The sequence below is a fragment of the Chiloscyllium plagiosum genome, chromosome 13 (assembly GCF_004010195.1).
Source record: "Chiloscyllium plagiosum isolate BGI_BamShark_2017 chromosome 13, ASM401019v2, whole genome shotgun sequence".
Lineage (NCBI taxonomy): Eukaryota > Metazoa > Chordata > Chondrichthyes > Orectolobiformes > Hemiscylliidae > Chiloscyllium > Chiloscyllium plagiosum.
In genome coordinates, this window is record NC_057722.1 from 12706915 (window position 1) to 12730260 (window position 23346).

The 23346-nt window shown below is 40.3% G+C and overlaps 1 protein-coding gene and 1 long non-coding RNA gene across 4 annotated transcripts in view; one reads left to right on the plus strand and one right to left on the minus strand.

Moving 5' to 3' along the window:
• amer3 (APC membrane recruitment protein 3) overlaps window positions 1–23346 on the plus strand; it is a 141877-nt gene that overhangs the window by 100982 nt on the left and 17549 nt on the right. The gene's annotated exons all lie outside the window — the stretch shown is intronic.
• The window catches only part of LOC122555779, a 38940-nt gene continuing 35250 nt past the window's right edge, over window positions 19657–23346 (minus strand). Inside the window, exons 3-5 of the long non-coding RNA XR_006313362.1 lie at window positions 21066–21108; window positions 20881–20929; window positions 19657–20105 (exon numbers count right to left, since the gene is read on the minus strand). This is a non-coding gene — a long non-coding RNA (uncharacterized LOC122555779). The remainder of the gene's footprint in view (window positions 20106–20880; window positions 20930–21065; window positions 21109–23346) is intronic.

The window sequence follows — 23346 nt, forward strand, 5'->3', positions numbered from 1 at the left end:
AGAAGGAAATACGCAGAGAAAAAATGAGGTACGAAGGTAAACTGGCCAAAAATATAAAGGAGGATAGTAAAAGCTTTTTATGTATGTGAAAGGGAAAAAACTGGTTAAGACTAAAATTGGGCCCTTGAAGACAGAAACAGGGGAATATATTATGGGGAACAAAGAAATGGCAGAAGAGTTGAATTGGTACTTCAGATCTGTGTTCACTGGGGAAGACACAAGCAATCTCCCAGAGTTAACAGTGGCTGAAGGACCTGAACCGAAGGGAATTTATATTTGCCAGGAATTGGTGTTGGAGAGACTGTTAGGTCTGAAGGCTGATAAGTCCCCGGGGCCTGATGGTCTACATCCCAGAGTACTGAAGGAGGTGAATCTAGAAATCGTGGATGCGTTAGTGATTATTTTCCAGAGTTTGATAGATTCAGGATCAGTTCCTGCGGATTGGAGGGCGGCTAATGTTGTACCACTTTTTAAGAAAGGAGCGAGAGAGAAAGCAGGAAATTATAGACTCGTTAGTCTGACCCCAGTGGTGGGAAAGATGCTGGAGTCAATTATAAAGGATGAAATTATGACACATCTGGATAGCAGTAACAGGATAGGTCAGAGTCAGCATGGATTTATGAAGGGGAAATCATGCTTGAAAAATCTTCCGTAATTTTTTGAGGATGTAACTCTGGACAAGGGAGATCCAGTGGATGTAGTGTACCTGGACCTTCAGAAAGCCTTTGATAAAGTCTCACATAGGAGGCTAGTGAGCAAAATTAGGGCATATGGTATTAGGGGCAAAGTACTAACTTGGATTGAAAATTGGTTGGCTGACAGGAAACAAGGAGTAGTGATAAACGGCTCCCTTTCGGAATGGCAGGTGGTGACCAGTGGGGTACTGCAGGGATCAGTGCTGGGACCGCAGCTTTTTACAATATATAGTAATGATATAGAAGATAGTATTAATAGTAACATTAGCAAATTTGCTGATGATACAAAGCTGGGTGGCAGGGTGAAATGTGAGGAGGATGTTACGAGATTACAGGATGACCTGGACAGGTTAGGTGAGTGGACAGATGCATGGCAGATGCAGTTTAATGTGGATAAATGTTTGGTTATCCACTTTGGTGGCAAGAACAGGAAGGCAGATTACTACCTCAATGGAATCAATTTATGTAAAGGGGCAGTACAGAGAGATCTGGGTGTTCTTGTACACCAGTCAATGAAGGTAAGCATGCAGGTACAGCAGGTAGTGAAGAAGGCTAATAGCATGCTGGCCTTCATAACAAGAGGGATTGAGTATGGAAGCAAAGAGGTTCTTCTGCAGCTGTACAGAGCCCTGGTGAGACCGCATCTGGAATATTGTGTGCAGTTCTGATCTCCAAATTTGAGGAAAGACATTCTGGTTATTGAGGGAGTGCAGTGTAAGTTCACGAGGTCAATTCCTGGAATGGTGGGACTCTCTTATGTTGAAAGATTGGAGTGACTGGGCTTGTATACCCTTGAGTTTAGAAGACTGAGAGGGGATCTGATTGAGACATATAAGATTATTAAAGTATTGGGCACTCTGGAGGCGGGAAACATGTTTCTGCTGATGGGTGAGTCCCGAATCAGAGAACACAGCTTGAAAATAAGGGGTAGGCCATTTAGGACAGAGATGAGGAGAAACTTCTTCACCCAGAGAGTGGTGGTTGTGTGGAATGCTCTGTCCCAGAAGGCAGTGGAGGCCCAGTCTCTGGATTCATTTAAGAAAGAGTTGGATAGAACTCTCAAGGATAGTGGAATCAAGGGTTATGGAGATAAGTCAGGAACAGGATACTGATTGAGGATGATCAGTCATGATCATAATGAATGGTGGTGCAGGCTCGAAGGGCAGAATGGCCTACTCCTGCCCCTATTGTCTATTGTCTATTGGTTTGTGGTGCTGATATTTGTAATGTATCAGTTGTGGTTTCATAGCTAGGAGAAAATTAATTAGTGCATTAGGTCTCTCCTAGACCAGTAGGTTACTGCATATAGTACCTTGAATCTCCTCAGACTATTTAGTTTCATATGTATGATGAGGACAGAGTTGGACAGGATGTATCACTGATGGATCAGGTGGCTGATCTGTTACTGACCACTTTCCTCCTCCACCAAAACTATCTTCATGTCTTCCTTGATTCCAGTCAGGTTGACAAAATTTACATGAGACAGGTACTAGGCTCACGATGAGAAGCAATTTACATTTACATAATATCTTTCCCACTCTTGGCACACCATAATGCACTTTGCAGGGAATTAATTACATCTGAAATGTATCCATATTTAAAATGTAGGGAGTGATGTAGTAGCCAACTTGTGTATAAACAATATTAAGATGAACGACCAGGAAATAAAATTCTGGTGGCATTGATTGAGGGATAAATATTGGGTAGGAGACAAGGCAGACTCCAACATAGTTCTACTTTATCGTATTCCAGGAAGATGCAGGATTGAGCTATGTCTGGGATGGCAATTCACCCATTATAATCACTATAAATGCCAGAGGAAACATCACAGAAGCGCTTCACAGGAGGCTCCCAAACACTGAGGATGTCACCTAGACAGGGGACGAAACGTCTGCAACACAAATTCCCAGCTCGGCGAACAGAACCACAACAATCACACATTATCATTGGAAAACTATATATTGCTGCAAGTTTTCCTGGAGCTGAACCTGATGTGCTGAGTGTTGCAGCTTCTAAAATGAAGACCCAAGTCTTCATGACTTTATGAGAGATTCTCATCTCTTCACACATGGATCAGTGTGCATTTTATAAGCTGTAGTGGAGCACACAGCGAGTGTGGGTCCAGTGGTAGCCAGTGTAGAAAAGCATGTTACAGTTCTCTAACATAGCAGCTTGGCCTCCAATATTATTTGAAGGTCTCATAAACCTCATCCCTCACCTCCCCTTGTCCCTCACCTACCCTCCATGCCACCCCATGCATCCTGGCGTTCCCTGTCACCCACCTCCCCTCATAGTCCCCATGTTTTCTCACAGCCTTCACATTTCCCCATGCCATCTCCATTCCTCCTTAAATTCCACTGCCACATTATACCCCTCACATTTTATATACTGCCCTCTGCTCTCTCAGCTTCTCAATGCCACCTCATATTCCCCACATCACCTCACAATCCACGTTATAATCCCTCAGATTCCACCATGCTCCTCTATGTAATTCCATGTCCCATCAAATTTCTCAGTGCCATCTTAGATCCCCTGTTCTATCTCTTGTTGCCTGCATTCCCCAAGCCATCCATGTCACCATATCTTCACGTATACAGTACAGTCTCAGCCATTCACCTATTACATAGTATGTACAATTCTTAGTAGCTATGAATAATAATGGGAATTACTTTAAAATCATTAGAGAAATATTAAACTTCTTACAATCTAAGAAAAGCATGAATTCAAACTCGTTATTATTACTACTTGACCAAAATATCAAGGGATAGAAGTTGTAATCCTTATTTGGTACTTGAATCAATAAGATCACTTTTTGAAACCCAGCCAAGCATTCTTGATATAAATCTGACATAACAAAACCATTCATCAGTCATAGAGTCATTCGCCATGGAAACAGACCCTTTAATTCAACCAGTCCAAAGCAAACATAATCCCAAACTATTTTCAGCTCCAACAACTAAACAGACATCCTTTTCAATATTAAAGCAGAATATCTATTAATCAATGCAGGGGAAACAGGTTCAGTCCAGTTTTATACCTTAAGAAACAGGATTTTAGTTTCAACAGACAGTCCAATTAAATTAGAACTCAAAAATATGACAACAGATTTCACTTACACGTTTAATATGTTATGGTCCTTAATCCAATTCAAGAAGTGCTCTGAAGTATTACTCCATGCTGCTCAATGTAAGGATCCATTTACCTTTTAAGGACAGATTCATATGGTAAATCACTGCATTGAAAGCATATCCAAATTACAATACAACAACCACTAGGTAACCAAGAACATCCAAATCCCTGCATCACCAGATTAAATTAATGTGTATGAAGAAATCCAACCTGCAATCCCCATTGAAAATTGCACATTAGGCATTCCTGATTCACAAAAGGGCTAAAGAAAATAGTTGCAGGGCTGGGAAGATAGAGGAAAGCTATAGATCACCAAAACTCGAGGGAAAGAAATAAATAAAAGAACTGCTAGAATTTGACGAGTTGTATGTTAAAAAGAAAGAAAAAATCCACTAAGGACCCAGGGCAGTCAAAATGTATTTCGTAACAGTCTGTCTTATCATGATGTTGAGGTTGCAGGCAATTATTCAGAACATCCATGTTGAAAAACATGGAAACCATGATGCTATAGTTTCTTATAGGAATCTCCAACAGCTTCATGACAAAGTGAGCTCCCGGAAAAATAAATTTTCTTGACTGTATTTTGTTTTAGCCTTGCATGGGATTTTGGTGTTACTGGCAAGGCCTGTGGTTGTATTCATCCCTATTTCCTCTTGAACTGATTGATTCTTTGGACTATTTCAAGCCCCAAGATGGGAAATGATTCAGATCTTGTTTATGTCTCTACAATTTTCCAACATTTTTGATTCATAACCACATAATTACAGAACTATTTAGTTGTTTATGTCCTCCTCTAATTGATTCTGCTATGTTTCACACAAACCCTTACCTCTTTGCCTGTGGTTCAAACAGTTCTGTTTACAATAAGATGCCCATTTCAGAGACCTGAAGTGGGTTTTCACTTGCTCTTATTATTGTTTTAATGTTTTTACTTTTGTATCGATTGTTGGGTTTCCTTAAAGAAGTTTCTTATTTTAAGTTCTATACATTTTCCAAATCTTCAATGTAAGTTCTCAAAAAGTAAACTTGTCCTTTAGACTAGACAGCAGAAGAGGCCTCACCAACAACCTGTACAACCTCAACATGATGTCCCAGGGATTTCTAAAATCATGGGGGGTATAGATAAGGTGAATGGCAGGTGCCTTTTCTGTAGGGTGAGGGGTTTCAAGACTAGGGGCATATTTTTAAGGTGAGAAGAGAAGGATTTTAAAAGCAACGTTTTTACACAGAGAATGATTTGTGTGTGGAATGAACCTTTAAAGGACATTTGGATAATTACATGAATAAAAATGTTTGGAGGGATATGGATCAAGCGCAGGCAGGTGGGACTAATTTAGTTTGGATTAGGGTCAGCATGGACTGGTTGGACTGAAGGGTGTTGTATGACTCGATGATTCTAGAGCAAACCTACTTGTTATTCCAGAAATACCTGTAAATTCAACTTGGTGTAAAGACAGTTTGTTATAAATAGATTTGTTTTTCTGGTCAAAACCACGTAGTGCTAAAAACTACCAACCTGTTGGTTCAGAGCTTCACAAATCTTCCCAAGTATTGATTCTGACTTGTCCCAGATTTGATTTTGTTCAGCTCCTCCACCTGATCCAGGGTTTCGCCTCTTGCAAGAAAAATATTTCGGCTGCATATTTGTCAGCATCATATAGATTTTCCTATTTTAATTGTTTTGAACTGTGTTTTATATTTTTAAAAATCGGATGGTATTTTCCTGTTTTTGGTAAACCTGAAACCAGGAAAGATTGGAGGAGGGAAGTCTGTGACCTGTGAAGAAGCGAGAGTTCAGTGGATCTTTTGATGATCAGGCAGGCGTTTGGCCACCAGTGAAGTTTCAACGAGAATTAGGACGCTGGACTAGGAAGAGCAGCCACCAAGAACTGCCAGTCAATCAAAAGCAATAATTCCAGAACCTGGCAGTGCCACAAACAAAGTTATGGCTGCTCGACTCCAAGGATGGAGGATCATCTTTGGGAAAGATAAAACATTGCTTGGAAGGGAGGGTTTGTCGTGTGGATTGGAGTTTGTCGAGGGAGGAGTCTAGGGGAAGCTGGGGCAGGGGACTGGCTCTCAGGAGCCACATCTTAATTTAAAACTATTTTTGGGAAGTTACTTGTGTCTTCGACAGTGAATACAAACCCAAAATGCCTGTTTAGTAAGACCTCTGATCCCATCTTTCACATCATTAATTCTCCAGGTTCACTCCCTGCAGGGCTAATACTTAATATGGTTAATCTTTTCCTTTTCTAAAACTCACAGAAATGCTTAATATCTGTTTTTAAATTTCTTGGTAGCTTTCTCTTATCCTTTAATTTTTTTGTCATATCTTTTAGTCATTTTTGGCTAATTTTAAAATTTTCACCAAACTTCTGATCTAGCAATCATCTTTGCAGAATTCCACGTTTTTTTTCAATTTGAAATAGTCCTTAAGTTCCTTAGTTAGCCATAAATGATATGTCCTTGTGGTTGCAGTATCTGTGACAATGTGTGAAAGTGGGAAGGTAGGATGCCCTGAGTATGACTATGTCAGGCTGCTGGTTGACTAGTCTGTGAGACAAATGACATGAGGTGTCAAGTGTTGATATGGAAGGACTTTGCACAATGGATCCATCTGAATTTGCCATTGTCATTTCTGTTGCTCACATTAATAGTAACCGGTCCATCTAGTTTCACTCCTTTATGAGACTGTTAAGGAATTTGATGCTGCAGGATGGCTTACTAGGCCATTTCAGGGGGCAACTAAGAAGCAATCACATTACTGTGGGTCTGGAATCATGTGTGGGCCACAATAGTTTTCCTTCCTTAAAGTAAATTAGTGAACTAGATAGGTTTTTATGACAATCCGCAATGATTTCATGGTAATCATTTGACTTTTAATTCTAACCCAAGTCCCCAGACTCCCAGGTGTCTGGATTAATAATCTGGCAAGAATACACTACATCAATGCCTGCCTCTTACTGGTCCACCCACTGAACTTATCCTTTACACTGGCTTGTGATAATGCCCCTTCAAACAATGGTCATAACAATCAACTGTCTCTTATTTATGTCTGGTATCTTTGAATCTTGCATAATGGGCACAATAGAGATCTAAACCTATTGGTCAGTTTACACACTGAAGGTCTGTGGTCATTTAATGTTCAAGAAAATCTTACTAGCCACAAATATTTCTGAAAATGGAGCAAGTCAACTTCTCTGTGGCCTAGCACAAAATTTCATTTTGCAGGAGTAAATTCAGGAATCTAATATCAAGTTATGTATGGCTTGTTGCTGCTGGAACATCAGCATCAAAGCAGATTCTTTTCTCAGTGGAAAATGACCTAGTTTACAATGTACGTGCTCCTGACTAGGAAGAGAATCCAATGCAGTAGAGTGACCCACTGCTACTAAAGGAACATAAAAGCAATCAGACCCTCAGTGAGAGGTGTGTTGCTAAGGAAACTGAACAAAGGCCAGACCACTCATCTGCTTATTGATTGATGCTTTCCCAGAAGGTTACTTTGACTCGAGGTTAATTTGACTGTATGGGGTTGCCTGCTGCTCAGATTTATTACTTAATTTCCAGTCTGAAACATATAGCAATGAAGGCAGATGAAAAAAAAGTGGTGCATTTTACAAGCAGACAAAATCCATTAAGTGCCACTCATAAAAAAAGTGACAACCATTTTGGATTAAAAATCCAATATATGCCACGCTTTAAAATAAAAAGTCACAGGTGTAGTTCATTAAGGAGGTTTAGTAATCACAAATCTCACTTCAATATTTCCTTAGTGTTGAGAGGTTTGCCATGTGCGAAGTATAAATCTGATAAACGTGTTGAAGTACCACCTTCGCAACTCACAATAGCCTCCTATGTATCCTCAAATATAATTTCTGGAAAGTTGCATTAATGCTTGCATTTATCCAGTACTTTTAACACAAAGAAATGCCCAAAGCATAGTAATAGAACATCAGTGAGCAACCAAAGGAGGGAAATATGTACATGGACCAACATTTCCATGTAGAGTCAGGTTTGTAGGCTTGAGAAAGTGGAGAAGGGAATAACTTATCTTCAGACTTTTAGTCTGTTCTTTCTGGAGTCACCCTTTCTATTTCTCATCTGTATGCTGTCCCTTAGCATTATCAATCTCAGTGACTTGGCCTCCACAGGTAGAGAATTCTGGAGGTTCACTACCCTTTGAGTGAAGATTTCTATCTTCGGCTTAGTACTAAATGTCTACCCGTATCCTGAGACTGCCCTCCCTGCTTCTAGACCACCAGCAAGGGGAAAACAATCTCTATTCCTCCAGTCTATCCAGTCCAGTTAGAATTTTATACATTTCAATCAGTTCCCCTCTCGTGTTTCTAAACTGCAGAGAATACAGGCTCAGTCGAACCAATCTTTCTTCATGGGATAGTTCTCTTATCCCTGATTTCAGCCAAATGAACGTTCACTGCATTCCTTCTATGGTAAGTATTTCTTCTCTCCTAGCTTTATGGATAGGGACTTGGAGTTGTTGGCAGATTGGGTGATGGAAATAAGGGCGGTCCCTTGTCTTGTTAACCACTACAGGATGCCACACCATGAAACAGGCCAGTCTGGACAGTCAGTGATGTGTCTGGGATGAAAAGGCAGGATCAGCACTGTGGAAAGAAGGTTAATGATCTTCTGTCCTCCATAGGGGCAAGTGGCACCATCTTCTGTTTGTTACATCATACTCACTGGACCAGAACTCACTCCTAGGACTGAATGCTGGCAATTGGTGAATTGAATTAGGTTTATTGTCACATGTTGAAACTTTATTGCTGGAACAGCACAGCAGGTCAGGCAGCATCCAGGGAACAGGAGATTCGACGTTTCGGGCACAGGCCCTTCTTCAGGAATGAGCAGAGAGTGTTCAGCAGGAGAAGATAAAAGGTAGGGAGGAGGGACTTGGAGGAGGGGAGTTGGAAATGTGATAGGTGGAAAGAGGTCAAGGTGAGGGTGATAGGTCGGAGTAGGGTGGAGGCGGAGAGGTCAAGAAGAAGACTGCAGGTCAGGAAGGCGGTGCCGGGCTGGAAGGATCCGGCTGAGACAGGGTGGGGGGAGGGGGGATGAAGAAACTGGTGAAGTCCAAGTTCATCCCCTGCGGTTGGAGGGTTCCCAGTCGGAAGATAAGACGCTCCTCCTCCGACCGTCGGGTTGTTGTGGTTTGGCGGTGGATGAGTCCAATGACCTGCATATCCTCGGTGGAGTGGGAGGGGGAATTGAAATGCTGTGCCACAGGTTGGTTGGGTTGGTTCGTCCGGGTGGCCCAGAGGTGCTCTCTGGGCCACATGTACTTAGATGAGTACAGTGAAAAGTTTACAAGACACCACTTGAGATGCCATCTTAGGTACAAAGGTACCTAGGTACAGATTCTTCACCCCACTTTCTTAGGAAAAAACAGTAATGAGCTGTAAACTTTTTGTACAAATCTCCTGTTTTTTGTTGTTGTAGCATTTAAATGATTACTACTGTTTAAATTCTGAGTTTCAAGCTTTAAAGCAGGGTTTTAACAAGTATCTCCAGTGGAAGAACAATTAGGGTTAATGAAGTAAGTTAACAGCTGAAACAGAGTCTTACTCGGTAAGATAGGCCTTTAGTGTAAGGAACATATAAATCTATTCAACTTAATGTGATTTACTGCTTAAGTGTGACTTACAATAGCATGCTGGAGGTGGGTGATTAAGGGATTTGAGCGGAGGGTAAAACATGCTCTTTGCTTTTTGCCTTTTATAATTTTTCAGCCAGGAGAGGAAGCTAATTATTTAGTGAATATCTGCTTAGTGACTATGGTTTAATCTATTTTTCTGGTTCAAAACAGGACAGCAACTGATGGTAAGATTAATAAAATATTTGAAAATGTAAATAAGTATCTAATTTGAATAAAATAATTAAGTTGGGAATTGGAACATGTTAATAATAACAGACCAAGTGGATGGATAGTAGGATGTGTCACAGCTGTAGCGTATGGGAGTTCCTGGATGCCAGTTTGGTCCAGGACAATTTCAGTTCCAGTGAGTGTGTTTGAAGTTTGAATAGCTTTGGCTCAATTTGAGCTGAAGGCTGAATAAGAGATGTTGTGATATATCAGGGAGGGGGAAATTTATCTGAATTTTTTTTTGTACCAGGAGGCAATCACACCTTTTCAGATAGGGTCTTCCGATATGGTCAGTGTTCAGATACAGGAGTGTGTGACTGTAAGTGAGGCAGATAAGGGGACTTGGAGGGCAGGCACCTCAGTCTTTGCAATCGTTCAACAGTTGTGATGTTCCCTGGGTTTGTTTTGATCACCATGGATTGGATGTGAGGCTCCAATACTACTGTGGGACAAATGGGTTCAGGTTTGTTGGGCACAGGCACCAATACAGGGGAAAGTGGGGCTGTATTGTTGAGGCAGCTTTCATCTGCACTGTGCTGGGGCTGGTATGCTTATGAGCCACTAGTGAGGGCAAGGGGTCAAATTTGGGAAAACTTGGTAAATCAAAGTGTACAGAGAAGGCAAGAGAGAAAGATATTAATACAGAAAATGATAAACAAATCATAACAGGAAAACAAGTACAAATCTAAGGATAAATGAACAGAAAAGACTGGATGTCACAAAGAGTAAAATGTTAAAACTGATTATTTTAATTATCCAATGCATATAATATTCAAAACCAAACTAATGAACTGAGGGTGCATATAGAAACAGGAAAAGTTGGATGAGTGGCTCTTAGTTACTGAGGATATTAGCACAATACAGAGGGATGACCTAAATTGTTGAAGCGGTTTAAGGAGAGACAAGAAATGATAAAGGCAAGATTGGGGTTGTGCAAGTGATGTAAAAGCCCCCTGTCTTCAAGATACAATGTCTTTCTGAAATCCATGCAATAATACAACAATAACACTAAATGTTTTCTAATATGTGCAAAGCCATGGCACAATTCACAAATGCCTATAAAACTTTACATTTGTTTACAATTTATGAAACAGTCATAGGATACACAGGTATGGCTTGTGGATTATATGTGTCCCTGGAGCCTTGATAATCTATTTAACAAAATTTGGGAAACTCAAATCAATTTGTTCGCAGAATATTTTTAACTTGCTGTTCAATCATTTGAGCCTGAGGACTTGGCAAGAACTTTTTTTTTTGAAAACTAGTCATTGATGTGTAAATCCTCACTCAAAATACCATGACCTGTCAGCACCTGCCTCCTGTGTAAATTATGAAACAAACTGATTTTAAACATAATGTTCAGCCTATGAGCGGCCATGAGTATTCCCCTGACTGGCCAACAAAGGTAATCCTTTTTTTCAGAATGCTAATTTTCACGAAGTGTTCCCGTCTGCAATCTGCAAACATTACACAGCCAAATCTTAACCCTAATTAAATCCCATTCACTCGCACATGCTTTGAATCTGCAACCACCTTTAAACAATTCCAGAGTTATCATAAGGAAGCCTATTCATTTACTGAATACACGTTGTTGAAAGAACTTGTTGATCTCTGTACTGAATTTACTTTGACAAGTCCTGTTTTCACATTTTTCATGAGTTATGAGTAATTTATTGTCACATACAAAAAGATACACAATCCGATCCAATATTTAAGATTTGTCTTTTTCACACCCTTTACAATGAGACAAACTTTTGTAAATGTACCATGCAGACATTGCTTTTTGATGCTGGAAGGCTCTTTCTGGAAGTTTCTTCAGTCTTCCTTCATAACTCAGCTTTGACAGGAATCTTCTGAATATGATTAAAAGTGTCTTTTTTGTGTCTTATTGACCATCACTAGTGACAATATTCAAGGCATGGTCTGAAACCAGCTACTATACACTTTGATCACCATTTTCTAAAACAACCGTTTTGAGATTTTAGCTATGTTGAGTATCAAGTAGTCTGAGAGTTCCAAGATTCTTCAGACTTCATCCTTAGCTATTTTGACACCATTCAAAGAACATATGACCCACCCATTCTTTTCCTTCCCACAAACTATATTTTTCACAGACTCATGTTAAATTTTAAACTGCCATTTTTCCAATGCTTGCATATTTTGCACTATTCACTGATTTCTCTGTTGCCTCTTCTCACCCAAAGCCTCATGTTAATATGAGCAACATGTTTGACTAATTTGCATAGCATCTGTGAGTCCAAGTCATACATTAGAAATGGCACCATTTAGATGTCTCTAACTCTATAAATTATGTTTTGTATCTGAACATTCATAAGAATGTTTTTATTGCTATTAGCACAAATACTTCAGTTAGTAGGTAACCTTTCTGCAAGGATTAATGTTCGAGACTGACTGGAGCTTAACCTGATATTATACAATCTGAATGGGAAAAGGGGAGTTTGGACTGTGGTGCTAATGGTGACCAATGACTCATTGTGACCTGATAGTCTTAGTTCTTTTTAACTAGCTAATGTAATATGCAACTAGCTAATGTAACATGCTATCAGGCTAATTTTAAGACTTGTGCCTCTTCTTGTTAAGACTCAATAATGGTTCATAAGACCATAAGAAATAGGAACAGGAGTGGGCCACTCAGCCCTTCAAGCCTGCTCAGCCATTGCATAAGATCACAGCAGATGCTCTCCATTTTCCTTCCCTTTCCTCAGAACCCTTGATTCCTGTACTGATCAAAGATCTATCTATTTCAGCCTTAAATGTAAATAAGGACTCTTTCCACACTGAAGCTCTCTGCGACAAGGAGTTCCAAAGATTGTCAACACTCAGAGAAGAGGTTCCTCCTCATCTCAGACTTAAGTTGGCTTTCCTTAATTCTGGGTTGATCCCATCCTTTACCACTGTTAAACAGAAAGGCACTTGGACCCAGTCTGGAAAGAAGGATTGGTGGCAGCATGCTACCCCAACCATTAGCTGGTAGTGATTGGTTCCACCACATGTAAAATAGTTTCCATACTGAAAATGATTGACACCACCTTGACTATTTCTTCCATGTAAAAATGTTGTAATCACATACATTTGTCTTCAATCTGAACTCTCAGTAGCTGGGTTACTAAACATGTTTGTGTTAAGTAGCAGGGCTGCTGAGATTCATCTGACCCAGTTGTGTACACCACCTTTAGAACACAACTATTATCGTTGCCATAGGCTACAACATTCAGAGCAGCTGTTAGAAATAAAACTGATTTTAACAGCTGGCGAACAGATTTTGGCTAAAGAACTGACAGAGGTAAATACTGCTGCATTGTAGTTGCAGTTATTTTGCTCTTTCATACGAGAAATTAATTCAGTCTAATACAATGAAGTTGGCATCTTTCCAGTGCAAAAATAGCATGGGCTGAATTTTACCAGAGATTTGGTGAGTTTCATCAAGGGCTGCTTTCCATGATTCCTCATGAGTTTTTTTTCACCTTATTCTCTACAGCGTGCCTCATGAGTAGGCACCACTCCTCTTGCTTGTGGAATCTTCCCTCTTGTCAGAAGTGGAAGTATTTGCCATTGATGGGACATTGAGGTTCCTGGCACCAGTGCCAAGTTTAAGCACAGTCTTGCACCAGACCACCAACTGCCAACCAGTAGTTGCCCTACATAGTGGGAGAGGAAACAAAAATTATGCTTTTAAGAGCACAGATGGAGCCTGACACATCATTGCAAAAACAAGTGCACATTCATAAATTTATTGTTACTTGAGAACCAAGCTATACAGATTAGAATTCTCCCATCTTAGAACTGAGGGAGCATTACCCTTTTCCCAGTGGTCTGTGCACCTCTCATCATTTAATGTCAGAATATCACATACTGGAAAGCACTCAAATGGTTGAATACGTGCATTTTTTCTTCTCACCAGCAACAGCAAAAGTGAAGAAAAAAATAAACAAACAAAAGCTGTGTTTACTTTCGAAGGAGCTCTTGCCTTTTGAGTAGCAATAAATTCACAATCACTTTACCCAGTTTACATCTACTAATACCAGGTGTCCTGTTTGGTTTGTTGCACTCGATATTGTGGTACTCTGCCATACAGAATTGATGTTCTTCCTTCCCTATGTTCTTATTCTCATCCTTGGAAGATTGCTACAGTTCTCCCAGCTCTTCAGAATCCATCACATCCCTCCATTGCCTGTTGCAGCTTTGCATAGCACAGCATGCTAGGATTATGTGGCATACTCTGCCTGGAGTGTACTACAAGGCCTACCCTCAGACTGATAAAAGCACTGGAATCACATCTTCAGCGGATCTCTCATCTGCTCCACCATGGCCCTCATTGAGGAATGGAATGCGCTGTATCAATGCTTGGCCTCAGTTGGGGGTGGCATAATGGACCCTTAAGCCAAGGCTGTCTCCCAGTAACAATGAAGCAGGAACAGAGAGTTCTCAAGGATATATCCCAGCATACCTTGTAACAGTTATCACTAATGACTTGCTGGAATGAAACCTATTTCTTTTAAGTTGAAGTCTACTGTACTAGATAAGGCACTATCAAAGTGATGTGTGCAGTCTATATTGCCCTGAGTCTATGGGAAGTCAGCTTATTATCTACACTACTGTGACCTTATCACAGGGTAATAAGATAAAGTTGTATGATCTGGACAAATTGCATCCAGTCACAGCAACAGTGATAATAGCCCCTGCTGTGACTGGATCCATTTGGTCCTGCTTGGAATGAAGCAGTGGAATATAACAAAAGGAACAGTTCCTTCATAATGTGAGCAGTCGGCATTCACATCTGAAATGATGTTTTAGAATATTCCACCATACAGTGAGACATGGATTCCTACAAGGAGGGCTACGGAGTGTCTCTACAAGAATATAAGGATGCTAATTTAGTGGATACATATCATACAAATACAGAATTGTAATTGAACTATGTGACACATTAGTGCCCAGCCCCAAAATCACCCAAGAAAGACAGCATTACACACAAGAGCACATAGGTGAATACATACAGTTCAAGGTGAGAGAGACTCAACTCCATGCCCTTGCGTAGCCTTTGAGATCTCTGATTGTTATTGTGAATTGTGGCCTACAGGTACCATGTTTAAGGTCACCTCTGATTATTCCTGCTTCACAGTGATGATTATCTTCAAATTGCAATAACCAACGACATGGTCAAGAGTGCATATGACCAGGATTTGTGTCCCACACACACAGTTGGATGCTGCATGCATTTCTTAGTTAGTTGCTGTGATTATGGATGACTTTGACCTGTAGTATGAAAGCATTCGTGCTATTAATGCAATTACCCTATGGAAAGGTTTCACACTCACAAGTAGACTCCATGTGTTCAGACAGCACTACCCACTCTGGATGTGTCACAGTCATTTTCCATTTCCAATGAACATTTATGATTCACTTGGGAATGCAAGATAATAGCTGTTATGCTTGGCACAGTAAGACACAGACTTGGCCTGGTAATCAAGGGGTCCTCTTGAAACTCCATGTCCCTTTCTTCCTTGGGCTCTCTGATGGTATCAAGCCTAGCAGAACTGAGCTTCAACTTTTCCATTTATGATTTCATCTCCCCTGAGTGCCAACTCTATAGTGTAGTTGGGGGAGGGGGAGGGGGGGATTTCTCTTGCGGTAGTGTTGTGGCATCCCTTCATCTGGCTTAGGAGGCCTGGATTCAAGTCCCACCTGTTCCACATTTGAACAGGATGGTTAGAAATAGCTATAAGTGGGGCAAGTGAACAAAAGTGCACTGGAGAACATGGAAATAAAACCACTGGTTACAACCTCCCTGACCTCAATGGGGTGACAGTGCAGCACAATGGATGGTATGATTACACACACACTCACAAAGTGATTGAACACTAAGAAAGCTGTTGAGGAGCCCTGAGATTTGCACTTATCTGTCCTTATCACTTGCGTGTCCTGCTTGTCTAGTTCTGTCCTAAGTGTCCTGGCAGCAGCATTACAATGAAAGGTGACAGTGCATTTTATGTGCAGGGAGATAGAATCATAGAATTCCTTCAACCCAACAAGTCCACACTGACCTTTCAAAGAGCATTCCACCCAAGCCCATTCCCCTGCTCTATTACTCTGACTAATGTACCTAACCTACACATCCCTGAACACTATAGACAATTTAGCATGACCAATCTTTGGATTGTGGAAAGAAAACCCACACAGACACAGGGAGAATGCACAAACTCAATACAGACAGTCACCTGAGGCTGGAATTGAACCAGGGTCCCTGGTACTCTGAGGCAGCAGTGCGAACCACTGAGCCACGGTGCCACCCCATGTGCCAGGCGGGTGCAAAGAGGCGGTAAATGTCAGATATCCATCTTCGTGGACCAGGATTGTGGGTAGTCACTGCCTTTGGGATGTGTCCTGAGATGCTGGGGACTGTTGTCCAGAACAGAGAATTGGAAGAGTAAATGTCCAACTGGAATTGCCAGGTACCCACTTAACTTTTCTGCTGGATATTGCCACCAACCAGTTTCTATCCAGTGGGTTGGAAACTGCGTGTCAACGAGGCTAGACTAGGTATTAGTGGCTGGATTAGTGGTGCTGGAAGAGCACAGCAGTTCAGACAGCATCCAAGGAGCTTCGAAATCGACATTTCGGGCAAAAGCCCTTCATCAGGAAGGGCTTTTACCTGAAATGTCGATTTCGAAGGTCCTTGGATGCTGTCTGAACTGCTGTGCTCTTCCAGCACCACTAATCCAGAATCTGGTTTCCAGCATCTGCAGTCATTGCTTTTACCTAGGTATTAGTGGCCTTTTAATGCATGCAAGTTGATTCAAATAGACCTTTCATTGCTCACTACTGAGATTCTCATCTCGCAGTTCAAAACTTGGTCAGAGATTCAGACTTTATTTTCTCCATCAAGAACCTCAGTCCTACTGATCTCACCAGATTTTTCCAACCTTGCCAGCAATGCCCATATCGCTCAGGGGCTGGGAAGATTCCACCCCATGAGCTGAAGGCATTTCTGTAGATTAACGGCTGAAAACTGAAATAGGCAGAAAATGCTGATTTAAATTTTAAAATGCATATAATATTTACCTGGGCTTGGAATCTACAGCTCAGAAACATTTATTTGACCTGACCTTTGATCTAAACCAATGTTTATACTCCTCACTGTATCTTTTTGTACGTTGGGGCCCATCGTACCCTACAGTCCCATACTCCTCTCTTTCTCTCATACACGTTAGAAGACTCCCTTTAAATGCATTCATATCTGTGCTTCACATAATTTACCTTTGTCTTAGCACAAAAACTTTTTGTGCTCTCTAATTTGCCCATTTTCTCTTTTATCCCTGTCACGTGACTGCTTGCTTGAATTCTTTAGATGTCTGCAGCCAGATGTGAAATTGCTCTGTTTGTTTGAGAAAACTGTGAAAATACCTATGCTGATTTACTGACAAGATGGCTTGGAATAAGGAAGGTCATTAAGTTGAACTTAACTTATCCATCCATAAAAATGTACAAGTTCATCTTCTTCAGACTGCAACTTGTTTTTATTCTTTTCTGCCTCCATTACTTTTCTCAGAATTCCATGCCAACCGTTGCTCCTCTGTGAAAATAATGTTCATAAATTGGTCTTAAGTTTACTTTTTCACAAGTTGAATTGACACAATCATGATTTCCAGGCAGTATGTTTTCCTCATCCTCTTTAATATCATTCACATTTGGGCGGCACGGTGACACAGTAGTTAGCACTGCTGCCTCACAGCGTCAGAGACCTGGGTTCAATTCCCTACCTCAGGCGGCTGACTGTGTGGAGTTTGTACATTCTTCTCGTGTCTGTGCGGGTTTGCTCCGGTTTCCTACCATTCCAAAGATGTGCAGGTCTGGTGAATTGGCCATGCTAAATTGCCCTTGGTGTTAGGTGTTGGTGGGTCGGTGTGGACTTGTTGGGCCGAAGGGCCTGTTTCCACACCGTAAGCAATCTAATTTGTATGAGGTTCCTGCATTACTGTTGCTTCCTTTTAAGGCTGAATCATTCAAGTTTTCATTTTTATCTTTATAACTAGTTTGAAATGCTATGTAACTCAATGATATCACTTTCTGAGTCATCTTGTTTCAAGACACTTTCTCATAATTCAGTCTTCCAGGACTAAGCGTCAGTGTGGAGGCTTGACTCTGAGCTGTTTCCAGCCTGAATATTCACTTGGGGTGACAATGACTGGCAGAATGTTCTCATTCTAAATCTATGCCAACTGTTGATTACTCAGCTATCACTGCAAATTTTAAATTGCTACAGGCATTCTTTGCTGCACAAAGAACAAAGAGATAGAACCAAAATACAGAGCTTTATCTCATCTTTTGGACAGCCTCACTGTACAACCATTAGATTACTCTTGAATATCACCTTGTACACACAATAAGCCACAAATGGCAAATGAGTTAATAATCGGATCATCCATTTAACTTAATTGAGGGAGGAATGCAGATTCAGACACCAAGAAAACTTTCTCTCCAGCAACAAGCAGTGTGTGACATCTTTGTTGTCCATATGAGCTGGGAGTCAAATTCTATTTCCGTTTCCCTCTAATAGTAGCTGTTAGACATTGGCAGAGAAAGAAGTGGTAGCTGTGAATCAAACATATCATGGTTAACTCTCATAATTGTAACAGTTTGTGATGAGGTCAGAGTATTTCAGATCAGAAATTGAGCTTATTCGACAGCAATGATGAGTCAGCAGGTAGCTGGTCTTCAAAGGAGGAACATCTCTTGTTTGTGACAAAAATAGAACACAGGCTGGATGATTTTAATTTCCTGGTTCTATGATATTCTGTAAATCTCTTTTAAACTTTTTAAATTGGATGAAATGGTTAAGAATGAAGCTTTGAGTGTTCAATTGAAGGGAAATGAAACAGTCAATATACAATGTCAAAAATGATCAACCATCCTGAACTCCAAGTTTGATCATTGGGAAAGTGTGATGGCATTGTTACCTTGTGTGACAGAATCATTGCTGCCCATTTTTAAAACAGAATATTCATGAATCAATAACAATAATAGTGAATAGTAATTTGTTTTGTTATATAACATCTATCCAGACCACCTTGCCTATGTGTAAACAAATGATGTGCCGTTGTTATTTTGTCTACAACTGGGATCATCTCCATTTATGTTTGGTGTTGCCAATCATAGAATTGTAGAGCAGTTTTTCTAAATAAATTCAGCGGGACTCACCAGCCAGCCTGAAGGATCCTAGTGATCTGTCTCCCCTTCACAGTGGTCAACAGCAGGAGCTTTATAGGGCACACTTATTCCCCTCTGGGTGGGAGTTGTTGGAGGGGATGCAGTGGGGAAGATGCTGATAAAGTACAGGAGGGAGCTATATCAGGAGTCCCTACTCACTGATGCACCCTTGTCAGTGGGGCAATATCTTAGTGGCGGGGAAGATTGGCTGCACCCAGCTAAGGAGGTGAAATATTCTCTAGTATGGCGTTTTGGAATCTGATCACTTTTTAAGACTTAGGAACTTGCATCCCATTACCTCAGGTTGTGGCGTGGAGCCAATAATTAGCTGCACTAGAATAGGGTGACAGGACTTTTTCAGATAAAGAGAGGATTCCTTCCCTGCTACCAAAGTGGCAATGAGACTAACTTGCTAATCACAGAAGACCTGTGCTGTTGTGAGGAATGTAGGTCACCTGGAGGTGAGACTACTGCCACTCCCTCTGTAATGAAGCAACTCAGAATGAAACCTTTAGCATAGAGCAAGGTAAAGGCAGAAAACTTTATTTCTAATTTGGTAGTTTCCAATCTGAAATGTTTTGTCTTCAACCTTGAAACCTGATATAAGGAACACATTTCATACATTTTAAGACTACTACAACAGTATTGTGTGGAACATGCTGTATAGAGACAAGCTGAATTCATTTGTAAATAGTGTAATATTCAAGTTAAATATTTTGGAACATATTTTTATAAATTTTACATGTAAGAAATTTTTTGACAAAAATCTTCACCCTTCAGACAGCATTTCAGAGGGCTGTCGGTATCACCCTTGTGTTGGTACTGATCTTTGTAGTTAATTTTGGTGATGAGAAAAAGAAAGGACAAAGTGATTGAACCCTCCACAGGCTTTACACTGTTTACCACCATCAGGGTGCTCTGTTTGGTGTGGATAAGCACTGGTATCGTGAAAACAATCTTTGGATTTTTTGGAACGCAGTTTTTTGAAATGGTGGTGTTGCTCTGTAGGTGTTTTTCCAACATGTAGGCCATGAACAGTTTTCACAGGAGATGAACATGGCAGCCTCAACTTCAGTAGCTCAGGAGTCTTTATGCGACAGTGGTCATGCTAAATCCAACAGCTTTGCCAGTTTTCTGTCTTTCTCAAAGTGCAGTTTTCAGTGCTGCTGAGACAAGCTTTGATTACTTGTGATTTGATTTTCTCTTCAATATGTTTAGTATCACCAAAGGTGCATTTGGTTGTAAATTGTTTCAACTGCATGCGCTGTGGATCAATTGTTTGTTTTGCTTCTTGTTTAATGGATTAGAAGACAATGAGTTTGCATATTGCATATTTCTTGGACATGAAATAGGACACAAGTGCACTTTTGGCTATCACTTATTTTGATGAGGTGTTTTTTTCTCAAAAGATTTCTAATTCTCCACCTCGAAATTGGAAAAGAAAGACCGTTACAGTTTAGCTTGCATGATTGCAATTTAACTTTGAAAAATCACAGGCATTTCTGCCAATGTGGGAATACAGAAAATTATTCTGAATGTTCAACAAAATGTGACAGATTTGGTATTGGTAATGCCACACAGATTAGCAATGCAGTGACAGTGTGTGATCAAAGATCTGGGATCATGTTCCTTCCAATGAAAGCACTCTGTCTCTAATGATCTGAGAGAAATCTTTTTTGATTGGATAACTACTATGTGTGTGTGTGTGTGTGTGTGTGTGTGTATGTGTTCCTAAACACCTTGAATACAATATCCAAGTCTCTCCTAAATCCCCAATTAAAATGTTGTCTCAAAAAAATTGATAAACACCTTCCCAAAATTGAACACATTGGAAGTATCATTTTATATGTGTACCATCTTTTTATCATAATGAAGTTTTTGGCAGTCGAGTTTACTAATGAGAATTCTAAATGAGAACTGTATAAAAAATGTGGATACCTTTATTTTCTATGTAGATTCCCACTGCTGGGTGCATGTGTATGGTAGCCTTAAGGAGACAAAATGTTCAAAACAATAGTCAATACATGATAGCACTGCCTCATTGGAGGATCAGGAATTCAAAGGGGAGCAACTGGAAGTCTATCAAGACCTGTGTAATTAGTCTCATGTAGCAACATACTCACCAGGACAAATACTCAGTATGAGCTGATCCCAGGAATACTTCACCTGTGGAAACAGCAGAATCTCCAATGAATAGCCAGTTTATTTTTAATGCATTTTTTTTCCAGAGTCCAATATCAAACCCACTATTCAAGCATACATAATGCAGCAAGAGCGCACATTGGAGCTATGTCATTTAACTTTCAAAAATACCTATCAACCCAGTCAGCAGGGCTGTTTAATATCATGATCTGGTAAGGAGCATGCTCAGGGGTCACATGATATGTTATGCCCAGGTTAGCATCCTTTCTGGCAATGGGGTGTCACATGGCCCATGATGGAACTGGTCAAAGCCCAAAAGTCTGCCATTCTGAAAACTTCTGGCTTCTGTAGCATTGGTTCCTTAGGTATTACCAGGCCACATTTCTCATTCTAAAACAACTTTGTGATCAGTTATCCCACTGTTGTTTGTGGGAGCTTGGCTGTGCACAAACTGGCAGCTCCATTTACCTGCATTGTAATGCTGACTGCACTTTAACAATTCTTAATTGGCTGTGAAGTGGTTTGGGATATCATACATTGATGACATATAAGATGCAAGTTTTCTTTCTTAAGTTCTATTCCATGAATAGGATCATGAAATTTGACATATATCTATTGGTATATTTCCAACTTTATTAATAAAGATGGTGAATAGATGTGGGCAGGAACAGCAAAGCAAGATCCCATAAATAACCATGAAACTGGAATCAGTAAAACTGTGGTTGTTTGTTTAAGGAATAATGTCAAACAGGACAATGTGGGAATTCCTTCCAATAAAAATCTGAACACAAACAGAATATCCTTTTTATTCTATCAAATGATATTTAACAGGCAAAGGGTGCAGTCGTTGGCTAGATTATATGTTAAAGGCGACAGTTGTTCTTGCTTCTGTAAATCTTGAAGCAGTTATACTATCTGGAAATTCCTGGCTTTGACAAAATTACATCATTATTAAACTTTTCTAATATTTTACAACCAAAGCTACCATGTTATTAATATAAAACTAACTCTCAAGGATGATTAGTGAAGGTCTTTATTAAAGGAGGATTCCCATATCCTTCTTAGGATGCCATAGAAACTTGTATATTCATTGCAACATTAGGCATTGGTTGAACAACATCACCATTCAACAGCGCCTGTAATAATGAAGTGTTTCTGTAACACTACACTGAAATATCAGTCTGAATTTGATAGTAGGATTGGACATCTGGGAAACTATCTTAAAGTATATGACAACTTTACTAGTCCGTGGTACTGGGTAAAAATTGTTTGAGGACTTTTTTCAAAAGCCACTCGTGAGAGGTGGATGTTGCTGGCTGGCCAGCATTTAGTGCCCATCCCTAGTCGGCCTAGGTGGTGATGAGCTGCCTTCTTGAACCTCTGCAGACAATGTGCTGTAAACAGACACACAAATGCCCTTAGGGAGGGAATTTCAAGATTTTGACCAGCCACAGTGAAGGAAAGGCAATATATTTCCAAGTCAAGATAGTGAGTGTCTTGGAAGGGAACATGCAGGTGGTGGTGTTCCTATGTATCTGCTGCCATTGCCCTTCTAGATAAAATAGACCATGGTGCTGTATAAGGAGCTTTAGCAAATTTTCGCATTGCATCTTGTAGGTAGTACACACTGCTGCTATTGAGCGTCAGTGTTGGAATGACCGAATGGCATCACATGCACAAAAAAACCAAGTGGACTGGTTCGTTCTGGATGATGCAAGCTTCTTGAGTGTTATTGAAGCTGCACTCATCCCAGTAAGTGGTGAGCATTCTATCACACTACTGACTTGGTCGTTGATGATGGTGGACAGGTACCGGGGAGTCAGAAGGTGAATTACTCACTGCTGTATTCCTAGCTCTGACCTGCTCTAGTAGCCACTGTACTTATATAGTAAGTCGACTTCAATTTCTGGTCAATGGTATCTCACTGCCAACAACTTTCCTTTGGATTTGTTTGTCTTAGGTCAATCTAGTGATTATTAGTAGAAGACACTTCACCATAGAGTATCAAAAGAAGACACACTGATCTTTAATAAGAAAAAGGTTTATTGCATAATATCAATAAGTACAACTGTATTTGATTCCGTGTAATTTGGGCAATTGGTAGAGATATATAAAATCCCTCCAAACATTAATATCATAATCCTTGTCACACATTCTGTGGATGAAAACATCAGCAAATTGGGGGGAGCTAATGTATCATGAACTTGAATTCCTTTAGAATCATCACCTTATACTATAGTCCAGGCGAAAATAAGGACTGCA